We start from the raw sequence: 20,677 nt of genomic DNA, 5'->3' as shown, positions 1-20,677 counted from the left end.
TTTCTGAAAGTCTCCTGCATTGCTCACCTGGCATTCTACATTAATTTATTTCATTAGAAGCCTTAAAATATCATCATGGGTGGAACTAGAGAAGTGAACAGCTACCAACAGAGGCAACATAGAGCAATCTGCAAAACCTGGCAAAATCAGACTGTAAATTGCAATGCTGATAGCTGCAGTAATTAAACAAATGCAGTTTCCTTAATACTGTGTACAAGTGCATTTGATTCTGTTCTCAACAGTTCTGCTGTACATTTGATCTAAGCCAATAAATCCAGAAAAATAAGAAAGTTTGAAGCTAACTTTTTTTCAAAATTACCTTATCTTATAATTTTCCTAACTCTCTATGATCCTACATTTATTTAGTGCTTTACACACACTTAATATAATTATTTTAATTTTTTTCAGGAAGAAAATCTTTGGTGCCAAGCACTACTTTCCAGATAAGTTTGGTATGAAGAACATTGTAATTATCAGAGTCTGAGGTGAGCTTCTGAAATAACCAGGTTTTTGCATACCTAAGTAAATATTTTTTTTTTTTTAGCAAGATCCACATGTCACTCTGCCTTGCAGAATTATTGCATAATTTATAATGTCATTAACTTTGTAGGCAATTGTTTCCCACTCAATTGATCATATATTCTAGAGGGTTGACTGTTCCACTGATACAAAAAATTATTTCCTCTTCATGGTTATCAGAGAGTGCCAGGTGAAACAGACAGAAAACTACCAGTCAGCTATCTTGTTTGAATACTAAGAAAAGTGAAAATTAACCTGGGGATTTGGGTGATTGGAAATTTGTTTGTTTACTTCATTGTTTGGTTTTTCTTAATAACAAATGCCTACAATTAAGTTTGCATGTTACTTCTTTGAACAGAGCCACTTCTGGAAATCTTTGAAAAATATTTTTGAAGAAAGAATTACAACAGTTTGTTATGTGGAAGGATCAAATGGCAAAAGCTCAGGAATGTCTGTTTAGGCAACCCAAGAATTTATCACCCTTCAAGTATATTTTACATCTTATTTTTCAAGTACATAAACAGTTTTCCACTAGCTTTGGGTCTACAAAGCAGATTGAGAGACATTTGACAGGATTCTCTCTTGATATCACAGACATAATTAAAAACACAGAAATAGAAGCAATTTTTTTCAAGCAAATTGCAGTTTCATATCAAAACCAAAACAAACAGCACTGCATTTGCAGAGCTATGTTATCCATCACACATAAGCAATGGAGGATAACAGTATAAATTGCATACTTCTTACACAAAAGTGCATCCTACCATGAAAAACTGAAAACAAGAATGCCTTCAAAGCACAGTAAGTCCTTTGTCAGCACAACAATAAATATGAACAGCAACAACTTTATGCTGGATCTGCCAATGGGGTGGGATGGTGTTCTGTTTGTGTCGAAAAAGTTGTAGCAGTCTCTGTTCAAGGCATATTATTAGGAGCTCTTAGCTTTCAATAAGGCCAACAAAAAGCACCACAGTACAACTAATAAATGTTAGGCTCCAAAAAATACTCATAGAGTGAAATGCATGTGAAGTTACTGAAGAATAACAGCACATTTTGATATATTTTTTCTTACAGCTTTTCTGTAGGAACAAAAAGGCTATTATATCTGTTTCTAAGAAACGAGAAATGGAATGGGCAATGAGGTGGGTGACTAAGGGCCTGACATGTAAAAATGGAGAGGTATCTAAAGGCTGCTAAATCATCTAAGTAGTTCAAATACCTTTTAACCATTTAAATTATAGGAGTAGGGCAGTATTTAGAAGATATGTATTTAAGTATCGATTGTTTCTTTTTTTTTTTTTTTTTATTTTAAAGCAAATGGTTCTGCATTTTTCTTTTATATGACTGTAAGGGAAATTTTAAAAGTCTCTGTTGCTGAGCTTTGTCTGCCTGGATGATCCATAGTATCCATTCATTACTGAGGAAATAATATTCTGTGATAGTCCTGAACTCTTCTGACATCTTGCAGTTTCCAGGCAGAGTGTGGTTCTGCCGGTAAAATAGATGGGATATGCAGAGGTGCAACTGATATTTTCCAGGAACAAAGGAGTTCTGCACACATGGGTGCACCTGGGGTGTAGCAGACAGGAGAAAGAGCAGGTGAGGAGTAAGGCATGCAAAACTGCTCCCTCTCCTAGAAATGTTCAGACGCAGCAGAGCACACAGAGCTGTTACTGCCACAACGAGTGCAAAAGATGAGCTCCACTGCATTTAGATCAGGTTTCCTGACCCTCAGCTCTGAAATCCTTCTCCATATCAAGCTAAGATATTTAGGGCTGGCAGCAGAAATGGCATTAACTCTCTGTGCTCCCTTTGTTTTCTGTAAGGACTCTGAACCAAGCTCCCTCCCACCATGGCTCAGAGGAGAAGAGCACCAGCACAGATTGCAAATCAGATCATACAATCACAGAATATGAGGAGTTGGAAGGGACATACCAGGGTCATCAAGTCCAACTCCTGGTCCTAAGCAGGGCACCCTCAGAGTTACACCATGGGCCTGAGAGCATTGTCCAAACACTTCCTGAACTCTGTCAGCCTTGGTGCTATGAGCACCCTGGGGAGCCTGTTCTGTACTCAAACACACTCTGGGTGAAAAACTGCTATGGGACTGCATGTCCTCAACAGTAAACGAACTCCATGGTTTGGCTTGGAGAAGACAGCACACACTAAAGAGAGGTAGGAAATTTGGGTAAGATCTGTGAAGGAATACTGGCACCAGCTTGCTGAAAGTAGCTGCCTGGCCATTCATGGGACACACTGGGAGAGGTGGCAACTCCCAAGGGAGATAGAGGAAGACAGTAAAGAGAGCACATCAGACAGAAGCAGCTGAATCACAGTATTCAGGACTTGGATTCAGCTGTGTTTAAGATATCAGCATGTCTACTGTCTCTCTAGATCTGAGTCCTAGATTTTGCAATGAGTGCAGAACCATGGACTGCAAAGAGCCGTTCCATGAATGTACAGCAACCCAACCCATGTCTGCATGTAACTGATGGAACAAACCTTCTCTGGTTATCAATGTTAGCAAAATAAACTTCCTAAATTTCAAAACGAAAGATCTTTGTAAAGGAAAAGAAAAAAGGAAAAGGCCTGCTTGACCAAGAACCATATCACTGTTCTTCTGGCTAAATCTGCACTCCTCAGATAAGGGAGTTGCACTTCAGTAGCCCCATCTTTAAATAGAGTTGAGGATTTCCACAGTGTAATGCATATCAGTACTAATAACTTGGCACAAGTCAGCCTCTGTTATCAGAATAAACAGCCCATTTACTTATCCATAAATTTCTGGTTTCAATATGTCTCATCCAAATTACATGCAAGACAAATTTGCACCAAAATGATACAAAAATGCCAGTCTATACAGAGGGGTATTAATAGCATTGATAAGCACAGTACCACAGAAATTAAGATAAAACCTACCCATTCCACTTCAGGATCCAAACCATTTCTAAACACATTCAACGTTTCAGTTACCTTTTTTCCCCATATGAATTGAAAAAATTCAGCATTAAAAGAACTGTCTATAAGCCCCTCCAACTATCCTCCCTAGTGGATTTTACTCAGGGGGATAAAAATGATTTCTCAATTTCAAACAGTTACCCCCTGAGGTACTAGTCAGACTAATACCTCAAACCAATGTAAAACAGTGCTCTGCTCTTTCCAGTGCTCACTGAGAGACAGGATTCTGAACTTTGACACTGTCAGCATCTTAATCCTTGGTTATTATTAAGCAATTACAATTCAGCACTCTATGGTATGTATATGTGTGTGTGTATATATATATTTGTGTGTGCATATATATATTCACTAATCTCAAACTCTGAAAACACCTTCCAAAAACACAATGCGTGCTTTTGACCTGCTACACACATTTTTCTCTTTACTCTAATTTCAGCCTACAGTTATAAAACAGGAGTATTAATACCCTCTTACTTGTTTCAGGGTTATGGAGGTTAATTTATTAATGCCCATGAGATTGTCTGAGGTAGGCAAATTGAATGCCTGGATAAATGCAAACACACTAGATCAGCGGGAATGCTTTAATTAACTACAGCCTCAATACTCAATCACTCAGTAAAGCTAATCAAAACATTATTGCAGGAAACCAAAGAATATTTATAGAAATTCTACAGGAAAAATATTGCATCAGCATTTACCTGTGTATATACAATAATAATTATTTTCTTAATAATTTTGCATTTATTTTGCTGAATTTCTTTCTTCCATTTTAAAGTCGCTCCCTCCAAGCTAGGCCAACTTGAAATAACTGAGAACACCAAGTTTACTTCTCAGTATTCAGCACAAAGTTTATTGCAACTTAGAATGCAATTAAGGACTTTTTTTTAAGAGCCAATTCTGATTTTGAGAGTATGGTCAAAGTGTTCACAATAACAGAAAGGTTACTGTAATAATTCTCTGCATCAAAGTATAGGAAAATAGAGAAAATTGAGACTCTTTTAAATTCATGATTGCCATGTAGCTAGATATATCACAATATCTCAAACACATGGCAGAGCAAAAGTAAAAACATATTAATAGGAAAGTTCTCTAATCTAATGCTCTTTGATTAAGCAAATACACCACAAAAATACGATAAGAAGAAGGCTGCAGGTATAGAAATGATGTAGTAAAATCCTCAAATTTCTTTTAAAAGATTTTTCTTAAAGAGTTTATGTGGATAAGTCTTATTGAAAATATGAATTTGGTGTTAGGTCATTGTCACATATAAAATCATCTGTGTTGTGGACAGAATCAATTCCCGCCCTTCCCCCAATATGGTTTAAATCTGCTGATGTCTGACTTAGTTAAATACCAGCAGTACCTGAGCCTGAGCCCTGTGCTTACACACATAATGAGTTTTGAGCACGCTGCCTGGGGCACAGAGATGTGTTGTAACTGTCTGGGAGCTCCAGGAGCCACAGGGGCTGCTGAAGGCCCCAGCAGAGGTGCAGGGACTGGGGAGCTCTGGCTGAGCACTGTGGGGCTGGAGCAGTGTCCAGAGGCAGAGCGTGGCCTTCAGCTCCAGCCCAGCTGTGGGCACAGGGCAGCAGTGGGCACAGCCAGCCCTGCCTTGCTTCCAGTTCTCTGCAAGGTCTGCAGGGAGCTTCACTCTACAATGGAGCCACTTCTTATTCCTATTTGTGTGTGGAAAAATATCCCTGTGGGACTCTCTCTAAAAAAAATGTTTACAGAACTAATTAAGTGGAAACTGCTACTGACCTTTTAATACTAATTATTTCTGACAGTCTTCTAGAATAATTAAAACAGAAGAATAGAGCTCTTAAAGGAAACAGCTGTAGTGTGCTGAAATGCTATACCTGTCACAGCTGCCTCTCCAACCCCACAAGGACTTTTTCAGCCACAAATGCCTGTGCAAAGCAAAGTCACCACACTGGTGACTTCCTGCCTCCTCCGCAGTGCTCAGCCTGGGAAACAAACACAAATGCCCCTTTGTTCTGCTGACAGCTTTACTGACTGCAAGAAAAACTAAGTTTGGGTTGACTTGCACCATGGACTGGCTGATCTCACAACACAGACATTAGAGAATTAGATTTACTGTTTGTTTCAGAAAACAAGCTATCCCAGCAGCATCCCAGCCGCACCAACCAAAGCATCCAGTCCACAGTACAGCCACATCAAGGAAACTAGCTCTAAAGCAGAGAAACTGAACAAAGCAGTAAACCCTCATATTTTTAATTATGCACAGCAATTACACAGGAACCAAAATTTCTTTATGCCAGAAGATTGAGTAAAAGTCAAAAGGATCACTTATTCATTACTACTTTGCAGTCATTTCATACTTTGTTGAACAACTTAAAAGCCTTGAGAGAACAAACAAGCAGCAATTTTGCTTTGAAAGGTTAAGCCCAAAAGGGAATTAGAGGCTGAGGCAATAACTTCACTTAGTAAAAAATACACATTCTGTGGATTGTAGTTAGAGCTGTGGAAATAACTGTCTTGTCTGCCCATTGGCCAAAATAAAAAAAAGGGGGAAATAATTCATTCTACGTTGCACAGAGAGGCAACATTGCCTCTCTGTACAACCACCACAGAGCAGAAATGTCCCCAGTCAGGGATAACAGCTCTGTTCACATGGGGGGTGACTCCTAGACCTAGGTTGGATTTGTCGTCTAATCCATCATTTTCTTTCTGCTCAGAAAACACCCAGGGTCCTGGGAAGGCCATGACTAAAACATTTTAATACATGCGCATAATTTTTTTCCACTTCATTATTCATTTGCTCTCTTCTGACTTCCCCCATCTTTCCCCTTACAACAGCAGCTGCTCCCCAGTCTACTGTTTGGGTTTCTTGCCTCTCACTTTTTAAATCAGTACAGATTGCAGCTCGAAAAATGGGCTGCGATGCGCATTGCTCATTGGGCTGAACATTTGCAAGGACTAATAACTCCCACAGCATGGGAAAATAGAATATGACCATCACAACCAAATTATTTTGACTTTAGGTTTCTTCTTTTGCTCCTCCTCCTTACTGTTAATGCAACAATTTATTTGATTTTGTAATTTTTTATTAGAAACAAAACTGCATCTCAAATTTTCTCTGGTCTTCAATATTTGTGTTATTAAATAGCTCAGTTATTTTTCTCCTATTCTTCAGTTCAACTGCCAAAATGCCAGTATAATCCAAAGCCTGTCACTGGATGGAAAAAATGTTTAGGAAAAGATACAAGAACTATGGCCTTTTATGAGCATTGTCAACAACTGTGAACACTTGTTGTGACTCTACCTTTATCCAAATAGCTGTTCCTGGAAATGTCCTTGAAACCCTGCTTGTAAATACTACATTAAATCTTCTAAAATATGTGAAAGAGCTTTGGGTTGCCATATTCTAAAATATATGAAAGAGCTTTGGTTTGCCCTTAATTTTCATTCCTCCACTTGGGCATGATGAAGATGGAACCCCTCCTTTATACTTGCTTTTTGAATAAGAGGGGATGTTCTTCCAAAAAGACTTAATCTGATCAGTATTTGCACACGATGAAAGAAGTGAAGAGTTGTATAAACCTTAGAGAGAACTCTGGTCCCCAAACAGAGACCAAATTTGTTCAGCCACAGAATAAAAATGGTAAAAGTTTGATCTGTGTTGCACCACGTGTGAAACGATTCCATATAAAGATTTTAATTTTGAAACTCATAAAAATTTTGTTCCTTCTCAAATTTCAACCTGTTCTGCTCTGCTGGGCTTTTTTACTCCACAGCCTGTAAAGTGTCAATTCTATACAGTGCTGTATCTTCTCAGACATCACTAGTGTTTTAGCCTCCACCACTCCTAAGGTTATATGGTTTCCTCTGCAAAAAAAACGACACCTCCTGTAAAATAAACAGCTACTTTTCAGTAAAGAATGTGTTACCTAGAAGAATCACTCTTTACCAAGGAGACAGCTGCTCAGCAAAGCTGGAGTTGTTTGACCCCATTATGGAGGCAATCATCAAAGAACAGAAGTTTCAAACACACTTCATAATGGTAAGTAATCTATGGACACTTCATCCAGCTTTTATAGAAAACACTGCACAGGATATTCTTTTACTCTTGTGATATAGAATACTGAACAGCATTCAATCAATTTTTCACTCTGCTAACCTACAGGGTAATGCATGTGAAACACATACATTTTGTTCCAAATCCCTGATCTATGTTATCCTCAAATGCTAAAGAGAAAAACAAGAGTACCAAGAAATATTTTCCTCATTGTCAAGTATTCCCTTTATACACTAATAACTTCCTCACCTTACTAAGGTGAGAAAACATCACTGATCTCCAAGCGGTATTACATTTGTTCATAGGTTAGAAATGAAATAATAAATATGGTTTAACTATCATTTGGTTTACATAAACATAAGTATTTATGAATTAAAAGCTCTTGCACCTTTACTGTAATTATAGCATGCTCTTGAGTGTACAATTAAAAGAAGATACAGCAATCAAATATTCTGTTGTCCCATGGATTGTAGGATTCCACTTTCTTTGCAAGTGACATATTTCTATGACGTACTTTATTAAAATTTGTATGTGTGTTTATTTGTATTTAAGTTTCTGTTCCAAAGTAGCTCAAATAAGCTGGATACCCATGGCAGCAAGCTCCTTTAGCTTTGAAAAAAACAGTAGAATAAGGAGTTTAGGATTCATTGGTACCAGCATTTGAGTACAGGGACTTTGTACATCTAAGTTAAGCCCTTAATCCCAGCAGGCATTTTGAGAACACACACTCTTGTAACACCTCACTTGAGCTGATCAATTTTATTCTCTTCAGAAAAAAATTGCCTCAAACCTGTACCACATGACAGCTGGAATGTGCTGCAGGATTACCTCATAATAATTAGCAGCAATGAAACCATGTGGACATCCTAAAAACTTCTAAATTTACCTAAACAACAAAGGATGACAAAACACAAAAGTGACCATGCTGGAATGGCACAGCATCAGGTGTGAGTTGCAACGGGCAAGAGCAAAATATCAACACAGCCACAGGGGCATCATGGCAGCCTAGTAAAGCAGCATGGGATACATCCTGTACAGGATTCAGTAAGGACTGCATAAATTCCTAAAAAAGGATTAATTTAAAAATAATTAAACAAGGACAAGTTTCTTCAAAAATGAGAATTCTTGGTTGAGAAAAGCAATGTGATGTTACATAGTCACCTAGCTGAACTTACTGTATGTTTTTTCCTTTACCTTAAAAACCTTAAATAAGAAAGATTTTCCTAAATTAATAAAAATTACTCCAGGCACATTCAAAAGAAATTTCCTCCATTAAATTCAGCTTTTTCACCTTTATGACAAAGCTAAAAGCCACTATAACTTTATCTACTCCTTTGTGCAGCAGAAGTGGAACTAAATTTTGAGCAAAACCAAGATTTTTGAAATTCAGATCTGTGATTCAAACCTATCTCCTATTATATGCTCACAAGTAGCTACCATCACAGGAAGAGGAAAAGAACAGTGGGATTTCCTTCATTAATCTTGAGAGCACCGAAGCAGGAACAATTCCATCCTGCAGTTCCTCAGACTATAACAATCCCCCAGATAAATTGTCTAAACTTTTGAGATTACTGCTGATTGCAATGTCTTCCTGTTGATACTTTTCTGGATTTCTATGTATTTCTATCTATATCCATACTTACAGTGAAATGAATTAAAAGAGTTATAAATTTATTAAAAGGTGATATAACCAAATTAAAGACTATTAATTCATAAACTTTACTAATTCATCATTAGCCTGAACTAATTACATTTAAAATATTATTTTAGTATATATTATTTTAGTAGATTCACTTCACTTTTGACAAAACCCATCATATTGTCAAGAAATTCCACAAAAATTACTGAACAGAAACACTCTAATGTAACAGTAGTCATATTAAATTACTCTAGGGACTCTTATTAATTCACTCTAGGGACAAAGAGTTTTAACTCTCTTTAACAGGACAATAATAACAGTTGAAACATCTGTGTATATAAAATATCTTACTAGCAAGACCTTAGCTTTGTATTTTTACCTCAGTTTCTGCCTGGTAAATTATGAAAGATGATTTTTACAGGTTGTTTACTATTGGAATAGTTAACCATTTTTCTTCTGCTTTTATTTGCCGACATCCCATTTTAAGCACATAAAAAAATGTCAGTTTTCCTAAAATACTAATCATAAAACATATGCATTATTACTTAAGTCCTTGGGTATTTGAGAAGTGGTTTGTAAGCATATGGTTTAACATTAAAGCAGACCGACAATGTTGCATAAAACCTAAAGAGTGATGACTTACCTGATTTAGGCCTGAGTTTCACTTCTGCTCTGTCTTGACTGAAACGCAGCACATGGAGCTTCAAGGGCATCTGCATCACCCATTTAACAGATTCTGCAAGCAGAGAATTAAGATGGTCCTTGAATTTTCAAATTATTTGCTGAATTATGATTTGATTATTACATTTTGCAGGAGTTCAAAGTTACATATATTATATATATGGCACAAAATTCTGATTTTACCACAGGAGTCATATTGAACAACCTTTCTTACTCTCAGACATGAGGACATGCAGTATTTTGCTAGAAGCAGCAAGACTGGGAAACAAACAGCTCTCTCTGGACATGAGCTGGGATGAAAGGGGACAACAGGGCTTCTTTAAGCCCACTTGGCAGCAGAACTGCTTTCTCCTGCCTCAAGAATGCTCTGCAGAACAAGATCTCATGGGGAGCAGAGGGAGGCTTGGGAAGATGAGCAGGGCTCCAGGGAGCGAATGCTTCTGGGATATAGGAGAGAACAGCAGGGATAGAAAGCATCTCTTGCTTTCTTCCTTTCCCTTCCCAAGGCTGCCATAACTCTCTACTGCCTTAACTTTTGTTCCTTTTTTGAATGAATAAAACATCTACTGCTACATCAGTCTGGTTCCCACAAAGAATTTATCCTATTTCTTTCCCTTGCATCTTCTGTGTTTCCTTACATATGCCATTTCTCCTATGCCTCTGTCTCCCTAATTGTATGAATTAGAGAACAGATTAGGGTCTAGAAGCAGTGAGGTTTGTACCAGATACCAGATCTGCTCTTCTTGCACCACTCTGTTAGATTTAAGGCAAAGGCTCTTTGATACTGTCACCCTTTCCTGTTTATAGATCAGCAGATGAGCAGCACGCCAGCAATGGTCCTTAAATTGCATAAGTACCAGTCTCCAACTAATATACTCAAAACCAGTTCTGATTCTACCTGGAGCTTGTCTTTAACAGCAGAGCTCTTCCAACAGACAAGTACTACACACTCTGGGGGCATGTGCCAAGAGATGGCACAGTGGAATGGAATAATGGTTTCCTACCTACAGAAGTATTTATAATTTTTACTTCCAAAGCAGATAAAAAAATTTATAGCAGCCTCTCCCTCAAGGCAGGAAGATTTCCAAAAGTTGTGCAAGCTTTTCTTTCACATAGAATGGCTTAGGCTTCAAAAAGAAGATCAGACCAAATACCTTTGCTGTAGCTATGTTTGTATGAAGGAAAAACAGCCATAATTATTCCCTGCAACAATGGCAGGCTTTTGTCTGCCTTTCTCCTATTTTACAACAATTGGTTGCTGTCTGGACATTTGGCTTTTTTTCAAGAAATGAAAAGGTAGATACAATTTGCAAACCATATCCTCCCCTTCACATCAGGGGCTACTCTGAATGTTGGTTAAGGGAGGGTTCAATACGCATGCTCATTATTTCTAGACAATGATTACCTTCTGCAACTACAGGTGTTGTCATTTAGCTAATTAAACCCAGGTTGTCCCAAATCCTGCAAATCTCCTGCAAATGAGAGATTCAGGCAGCTGAATTACCTAATTTGACTCTGCAGTGATCATGTGAGAAAGTGGAGGTCTAATTAACAGTAGAATAATAATTTGGTTCTATCCATATTCATTAACAGTCTCAGTCTGTTTGTTAGAGACATCAGGTAGCATGCTGTAAGACCCACAACATTCTTGTTCTCCATCAGGAAAAAAAGAAGTTAAAGCAAAATCCAAGAAAATCCACCCATGTAGGTTATTTTTTGTATTTTCCCAAAAGAGTGAACACTCTCCTAGCTAAAAGGAAAAATGTATGTGCCTGACTCTGCTAACATTGCAAAGAAGCGAAGTGAGTTTGAAAAAGGGGTACCAATTAATATCACTTTGTAGTCTTTTACAGCAGGTGTGGTACTAAATGCCAGCACAGCCTGAACATCACACCTGCTCAGGTCTAATTAATACCATTAAGGTATTAGTGTCTAGCTCACACAAACCACCCCCCCACCCCCCATGGATCCCTGTGATCTGCATTAACTTTAGGACTTCAGTGAAAGTTTTCAATATAATTTTATGCACAATTAAGGCTACAAAGAATATAGATGTGCTGGTTTCAGTACCTGAAACTGCTTTTCCTAAAAGAGATCACTTGACTTCCTGCCAGTTGCAGTGCTGCCATCAGTATGCTAAATGTACCGTGCGTCTTCTTAAAATAGCAGCATCCTCTGCAGCCCCGGCCCAGCAGGCAGAATCTCAGTTGTTCTGAACTGATTTATCTGATCAGGTGTCAGAAGCTGAACATCAGATCTAAGCTTCTTCCTCAGCTAACTGGGATGACAGCATTGCTCATTCCCTTAGCCATAACAATGAGCATCAGAGGAGGAACATGATTCAGGCCACCAGAACATACCAGGTCCAAAGCCCAGAAATGATGTCTTTATAGCTGGAAATGACCGAATCCTACTAAAGAACAGAACAATTCCCAGGAATTTTTTTTTTTTTCAGCATCAGAAAACGAGATTCACAGTGCACTATGTAAGGAAAACTTACAACCTGTTTCTTTCTCCTTTGCCCCATGACTGATTTATGAGTCAGAATATGACAAAGCTAATGGCTAAAAAAAAAAAAAAAAAAAAAGAAAAAGCCATGCACAAGGATTCTGCCACAGTAATGTGGGAGCACAAGTCTTCTGTTTGAAATAAGGGATAGTCTCTCCACTGGAAAGAAGAGTAGTATTCAGGAAAACTGCATTTCAGCTCCTGTAATTGACCTAGTGGCAGCAGAAAGGCAAGACAAAAATATGGGGGAAAGCAAAAAAACCCAAGGGAATCAATGGCATGTATTTTTTGACTACCTAAAATGTCTAGTCTTCTGTGATTTAGAAAAATAATTAGAAATATGCTGATGCTCTAACATGCAATTGTTCTGATGCTCTATCACTCTCCTGGGCTTCCAGCAACTGGCTGATTTACAGAGATAAGGAGACTGTTTTAACACTACAAGTGCAAAAAACTGTAAGTTAATTGTAATTCCTCATCATTTATTGCTGTTGCTTTGAATGCTCTTTAATGTTACAATCAAGAGAAACCAGCCATAAACACCTACATTGTTTGTTTTGTTGGGTTGGGGTTTTTTTTAAATATATTTCTCTCTAAAGCTGAAGGAATCCATCAGTGATAGTGAAAGAGAGAATTGTAAACATCTTTCTGATAATTTTCAAAAATCTGAGATAAAGAAACAGGCAACAAAAAGGTCTTGGAACCGAAAGCAGAGAAACAGCCAAGCCCTTCCTCAGCACAGCTCATTTGGGTATTGCTTCTCTTAGACTGGTAGCCAATACTAATGAGAGCATTAAATAGCAAGGGAAAACAGCAAGAAGAAATCAAGCCTCAGAAAAAGCCTCAAGAAAGAAGGGTATTGATAAAATGAGCATAATGACACATTACCATCCAAGGTCAAACTGAATGTACCCCCTCATTGCAACAGGTAAGCGGACACATTGCAACACTAACAGTGAACTTTCCCCATGGCAAATACAACAGCCAGCACAAAAATAACAGTTTTTACACCGCCTGCTAGCTTTGCCCTTATTCTGAAACTCTCCATTTCTCACTGTCCACATCAGCAGATACAGGGTGCTTCAGCTGCATTATCTGCTGGCTTTGATGGTGTGTACAATTACAGGGTTTTGCCCATTTACTAAGATATACTCTGCCACCCTTTAGAAGTGATCTCTCTCCCCCACTATTGAAATAGCAGATCACAGACTCTGAAAAGACTATCAAAGAAAGGATTTGACTTCTTTCTCTGCTTATGCACATTTCCCTTTCCCAGCTAGAGCTGGCAGCAGACAGGTTTAATTCAACTCCCCTTAATTGCACTGGCAGCTCACTTAGATTCACTGACTTCAGATGAAGCACAATTAAGAGAATAGTGGATAATTCAAAGTGTAGAATTCTTTTTCTCCTAAAACCTGTGCAATTAATCTCTTCAACCTAACTCACAGACATACCTTGGAATGTATTGCTTTTTCTACCATGCATGCAAGAAAGCTGTTAATGTTGATGTTTGACATATTTTAGGATTTTCTTTCTAAAATATTTATCAGTATAACTCCGTGGAGAGCTGCACATTATTGTGTAGGTTTAGGATCAATTTCTGTGGAATTATTTTGGGAAAACTACAACTAATTAATATAAATAGTGAATTTGCTCTTGTGTTCAGACAGCTGTAAAATTCTAATCTTCATATAACATGAACACACTCTGATGATTTTTCTGCCAGGGAGCAAATACAGGGCATTTTCCAAAGAGCTTTAATGGATGAGATGAAGGATGAATGTTTGAAATAGATAAAGGAAAAAAATGGGGAGGGGAAAGGGGAGAGGGGGGAGGGAAAGTGAAGGCTTGCTTTTTTTCCCAAATGCTGATGTTTGCAGCAAGATATTAAATTCTTCTAAGACTCAAATTATGAGTAATTGAGACAATTCTCATATCCTCCTTGTGCCTATATAGCACTTATGAAAGAAAGATATATTTCTGTGACAGAACACAGACTTCCTCTGCTTCACCAGAATGAGTAAGGGAGAAAACAAAACCCTCTTTGGAGACTGTGTCTCTCTTGCATGAACTCTACTTACCTAATCAGTTCATTTTAAGGCAAACGACTGCAGGTAGAAATCCCACATGTGGAAAATTATTCCCAAGCATGGGAAATGGACAATAGAAATTCAAAACTAGTAACTGGACGTTCACTTAAATATTGCATTAATAAAAGCTTTCTAGGATTAATAATATTATCAATCATAACATTATTAATAACACTGTTTTGGTCAAACTCTAACTTTCCTATTCACTTCTTTTCCAGATAAATCTGCATTGACTTTCATAAAAGGTTACTATATGGAGAAACCCTCTGGGATTCCTTTCTTCAGGTATTGCATGTAGCTTTCAAATTAACACACATGCCTTTTTTTATTCATTTTATCACTTGTATATAAAGAAAACAAACATTTTGAGATAAGGTCTACTGCTTCTCCCATGGAAGAAATGCATTTCACAGCTCTGACTTTAGCTTTTGAAGTACAATGCGCTGCACAATTATTTGGAAAAACAAAGCACACAGAGCAACAGAGGTACAACTAACACAGAATATGCTTCTTCTAACTCAGGCAAACCCATACAGGGATGTTGCAGCCTAAATTGCAGAACAAGCACTGCCAGCCTCATCGAACACCCCAAAACCTCAAGCTATCCACTGCCACTCATTGCTGAGGAAATCCAAAGTACCTGGCTTTGGGATAGCTCAGCAAGGCCTTGAGCACATTTTCTCTTTGTACCTTCCATTTCAGAACAGCAGGGCCCCTGTGATGGAGATCTCCTGGAGCACAACCTGAACAGATCCACACTGGAGCTGGCTGCAGCTTGCAGCTCCACAGGGCTAAAATGTGTTGTTTTACTTAATCTTCACTGCACAGATGCATTCCAGCACCAACAGTGCTGTTGCAGATATTAAGAGTTTTGATAATCGAACAAGAAAATGCTTATTGTCAGCTGTGGTGCCAGAACACTGGGGGAGTGAAGCTGAGGGAGAATAATTTAATTTAAAATGCTGACTCTTAACTTCAGTTCTGGCTTGCCCCCTCCTTTTCTTCATTTGCATTACCAAACCAAAACAAGATTTCTATGTGTGTTTTAGTTTCTGTGGTTTTGAGAGAAAAGAAAAAAACCTGTTCTTCACCTACAAAATCCACTGACTGATGAGAAGGATGCTAAGGGTATCCTATCGTCTAGTGAGAAGATGAACAGCAGGATTCACTTCACTTTGTTTGACTCAACAAAGAGTAGTTGAAAATCACATTTGGCTTTTCTCAAGCTTTCAGAAATTATATTAAAGCATCTTTCTGCCTTTGCTCCTCTATAAATTTGTAGAGTCAATGCTACATCTTTTCCCCCACTTCCATCAAAGAGATAGGAATGCAGCTTTCTTCCTCTTTTTGTGGACTTGACCCTCTGGAGAAGAGTTATTTACACCATTCTAAAATTCTAAAATTGTGAAAGTTTTCCTGTTTCATGTCTATCATAGAGAATGCAAAGTATTCCTATCTAATACAAATTCTGCAATTTGGGATTTCCATATCTTCACATGCTGGCAACAGGAAATTATGAAATTCATCTTGCAACAGACAACACTGTACTACTATTGTATCAAGTAAATTTTTTTTGTTTGTTTTGTAGTTTTTAAGCTATGGAGTGTTGTTTTGAATTGAAATAAATACATGAAGAGAAAAAATACTTTTTATGTATTTCAGTTGTTTGTAGCTATACAAATAGAAATTAATAAATGTCATTATTTGCAAAAAGCAGCTTAACACTAGTTTAAAGAAGTATATAGGATCCTAGGCTAGTGTTATCCTGGATTTTAATTATAACCAAAGAGAAATATAAATACATATTTAAAACCCTTTAATGTTTGTCTCTCAAACACATACATGCACGAATCCTGAAACCAGAAACAAAAAACTTCTCTGCTGGTCCCAACATTGACATATTCTATGAAATCTTGCTTTAGTTGTTATTTTTGTATAATATCTCTGCACTTACATAGCACTTTTCTATGGATATTATAGTTCTGTGGTCTTTAGGACAACATCACAGATACTTCCCTCAAAAGAACTGGTTTTCAAAAATTTTTTTTTCAGACGGGGAATCTGGCAAAAAGAAATTTTTCCCCTCTTGCTTCATGTTTTCATTCTGAAAACCTAATCTATTTTCCATGATGGCAACATCACTGAACCTGAGTTTTATTAATGTCCATATGACTGAGAGGGGGCTAATGAAAACATAACCTCAAAACAAACCACCACCACCACAAAAACCCCCAAAAACCCACAAACAAAAAACCACCAAAACTCCACAAAACCCCTAAACTAGTAGGGCTTCCAGGCAACTCAGAGTTTTGCTTTTCATCTTTACATAGGCTTTTAGTTCTAAAAAAGATCAAACTTTTTCTAGCTATAACATCAAAGGAGACAAATTCTGAGATTAAATAGAACAATCTTTCCATGGAACACTTTTTTAAATGCAGCATAGTGTCTACAACCTAAAAATGTACTTTAACAGAACCAATATTCTTTCTTTAGTAAAAAACTGCCAAAATTTATTTTCCACAGAAGAATTTGTAAAGCACAGCCACCCAATTTAGAGTCATTAGCATATGCTAAACCACTAATTGAGGAACTTTTCTCTTTGCTTCTACTGTTAATGGAACAAATACTCAGTAATGAGAGCAGGTTTCCAAAAGTTTTCCTACCAATTTCTCAGCAGTCTGAAGGCCCTCCACGTACATACTGTGGAAGCCTCAACACAGAGCAGATTAGCTGTGTTGCTATGGAAGAGCAGGCTCTCTACATGGATACTGTAAGAGGAAAAAACCCAAACCTATTCCTATTTCCTTCAAAAAAAACTTTACTGAATCTTTTTCCAAATAACTTATTCAATAAGCTGATTCACACACTTAGGGTTTTCCAATATTTCACGTAAAAATAAACCCTAAAAATATTAAGGCTTCTTCCTGGCTCACTTTGATGTTGTTTTTGAAGTACATTTCTGAGGACTGTAATAGAGTATTTTCTTAAGATGTATGGCTGGCTGGTCAGCCAAGGGTAAGACTTTGCATTGTCTGTCTGAATCTATCCACTAAGATCTACACTCTGCGAATGATTCTTACATAAGCTATTTTTTTCCACAACAAAAGATGTATATGAAATAGTTTCTCCACTCTGAAAAGCAAGGATTAGAACTTCACATTCTTGCATGAAATTGTCTAACAACTTGGAAACCAACCCACCTTGCCATGGAAAAGATCACAGAGCAGATATTATCTGTGCCATTTAAGTAAGAAATATGAGATCAAGCTTTACAGGTAAAATAAAACCAAATCAAATCAAACCAAACCAAAAAAAACAAAAAAAAAAAAAAAAAACCACAAAAAACCCAACAACAACAAAAGAATGACAATAAAAAAACCATACTGATTAATCACTAGAGGTTCATATCAGAGACAAGTATTAGCTAAATGTGTGCATAGTTCCTGCCTCAGTAGTAAATAGAGATCATGTACATACTCACTCCAATACACAACAGGATTACAGAATCATTTCCATGACACATACATTTTCAGACAAATCTATTTGATTTAATCCAGGGAACGGAAGCATCTGCTTTAAAAATACTTTAAATTATAAAGACTGTCAAAACCAGTAGTCTTTTTCAGTAGTCTTTTTGGAGTTATTAAAAAAACAAAACAAAGTAAAAAAAACAACCATATGCAAAAAAGCTAAATAAATACGTTAAGACTTTGTTCTCCCTTTCACCTACATAATATGCACTGTCACTTTGCCATGAATAAATAAAAAGGATTAAAACTGCATCTGTTTCCCCCACAGATTAAGAAGATTGCTGAAAGGCAAAGTAGAAGCTTGCTTCTCTACATGTCAGCTCTCATATAAAACATCCTGTAGCAACAGGACAACTGTGATGAAAGCTGAATGCCAACCTTCCAGCTGAAAACAAATCTTGCTGGGAAATTAGCTGAAAGGGACACCACAGTTACCATGATTGTCTTTGTTTGTCACATGCCACACTATTAATTTGTTACACAATCATAACACTACCAAAGCATAATTTAAAAGTATGTGTTTGTTTACCTGCAAAGACAAGAAATACACATATTAAAATCTTTTTGTTTTTGTAGATGTTTGATAGCATGGAAGAAAGCATCCAACAGAACCTGGTATTTAAAGAAGAGCCTTTCAAATTATGATAACATCTTGCATGTATTATTTATCTTAGTATGTACAGGGCAAGGTCAGCACAGACAGCAACACTTCAAGTTTCCAAATACAAGCCCATGTACAGGTATAACAAAATTACCTTAAATATCTACCAGAAACGCACACCTCCTTAAGCCCTCCAGCAGAATCAGACTGATGTCTGCTGAGCTGCAGTCCTTCAGCATAAAATGTCATAGTTTACATCCTTTTTGGCACCGAGGCTGGGAGCCTTGTGGAGGAGCTGAGGCTTTGCACCATCTCAGCATCAGCCCGTGAGCTCCCTGAACATCATGAGTGCTTAGTGGTGGGGAGAGCTCCAGAGGATCTACTGGCTTTTGCTTTGATGGCAACAAAAAATTTACCAGGGTGATATTGCAAATACAGTAAGATCCTTGTTCTGCAAACAGTTTCTCTGATCCTTAACATAATTTGCTAAGAAACTTCTACAGCTTAACACGGAAATACTTTTAGGTCTTTAAACTAGGCAAGAGTGACTGTGAGCTGTGTGCCCTGATGATAACAGCACTTGATGCCAGGCATTTTGTCTAGTCTACTACTATGCCATTTCATGCTTTTTGAGCTTGATGCACGTTTCTTTTTGTAAAATTGATTGCATTATTCCTCTGGAAATATTAAACATATGTCAAAAGCTGCAACACAACTTACTGAGGAAAAAAATATAGTAAAATGGTCTAGTATTTTATACATAAATGACAGTTAACTTTGGATTTAACCATGCACTTGTTAAACAAATACAAAAAATTGTAATTTATGATCTATTCTAATTTATTATATGTTCTTGAGCTTTTAATTTTGCTTTAAATTTTGTTATTATTAGCTATAAGAACATGCAGCAAATCTGGCTTTTTCCATTGTCAACTTAATTTAGGGATTTTAAATTAAATGGCTATTTTATCTTTTTTAATAAGAGGGAAATCTTCCAGATTCAGCTCTGACCATACACCATTTCATGTTAAATAAAGCCAAGAAAAGCCTAAAAACTTAAACTACCACCAGGATTCAACAATTTTTCTTCTCTGAAAAATATTTACAGCTTGGTTTCCCCTAAATTTGTGGGGACTGGGAGAGTGGTTGGGTTGGTTTTTTTGGGCATCTTTTGCAGAAGCCAAAGGACCAGGCTGAGGAAAGTGGGTGGAGGCTGTAAAATAGTCCTTCCATAGATGCCTCTGTATGACAGCCAAAAGCCACAGGGCTGTTTTCTGGTTTCATTACAGTCTCTACTCCTGCCATTCACTTGTAAAGCTGACAGCACAAATGGGGCCACTCCATGCTGGACTTCATGTAAGTATTGGGATAAGAAGCATTCCTCTGAGTGTGCTGTGCCGTCACAGAGACCAAGGCCCTCTCTGAACTCCATCTGACACACTGCCCTTTGGGAAGCCAGGAGCTTTCAAAGCCACATAAGCCTTCTTCCAGTGTAACCAACCACACACATAGAGGTTTTAGGCAAAAAGCAAACAGCCCTGACTCTTTCAGCTAACACATCAATTTAGGGGATGTAGCTTCCATTACTGTTGTCAGGAAGCATCAAAAGGCATGAAGGCACCAGAATAGATCAAACATCCAGCTATGTTTTGCTGAGAGTTATATATATACTTCAGAGAGGGGTATGGCTGGTCAGAAGAGCAACAGAAGGCAACACAGGGTGGGTCAGGACACAAGCAAGGCTTTTTAGCAGGTGGTCTAAAGACTTCAACGAGCACCTGAGCCTGAGTACATCTCTGGCAGCCCTCAGAAAGAATCAGTTCCTCTTAACCCTGTCAAAATAGGAAAAATAATAAACCTGAGTAAATTAATTGAAACTATTAGTAGTGTTTTAATTTGTTTTTATTTTGAGCCTGTATGAGGTATAAGCCAGGAGCTACAGCTTCTCTCACACTGTTCTTGCTTCCCTCCCCACACTACTTTTGAAAGCACAGCACAGATGCTTTCCCAGCAGTGCGTTGTTCTGCTGCCAATTCCTTTGTCTTGCTTGCACTGTCACCAACCGTACTCTTCTGGGGGTAGCCTTTTCTGTTTCTAACAAGATGTATTTCA

General features: G+C 37.7%; 1 long non-coding RNA gene across 1 annotated transcript; it reads left to right on the top strand.

Moving 5' to 3' along the window:
- Nucleotides 1-201: 201 nt before the first annotated feature.
- On the top strand, nucleotides 202-16,055 carry LOC121470451 (uncharacterized). Its single transcript, XR_005981405.2, has 3 exons — nucleotides 202-485; nucleotides 14,653-14,719; nucleotides 15,137-16,055. It is a non-coding gene; the product is annotated as an uncharacterized lncRNA (long non-coding RNA).
- The last annotated feature ends 4,622 nt before the right edge of the window (nucleotides 16,056-20,677 follow it).

This window comes from Taeniopygia guttata, chromosome 9 (genome assembly GCF_048771995.1).
Source record: "Taeniopygia guttata chromosome 9, bTaeGut7.mat, whole genome shotgun sequence".
Taxonomy (NCBI): domain Eukaryota; kingdom Metazoa; phylum Chordata; class Aves; order Passeriformes; family Estrildidae; genus Taeniopygia; species Taeniopygia guttata.
This window is presented reverse-complemented; position numbering and strand designations above follow the sequence as displayed.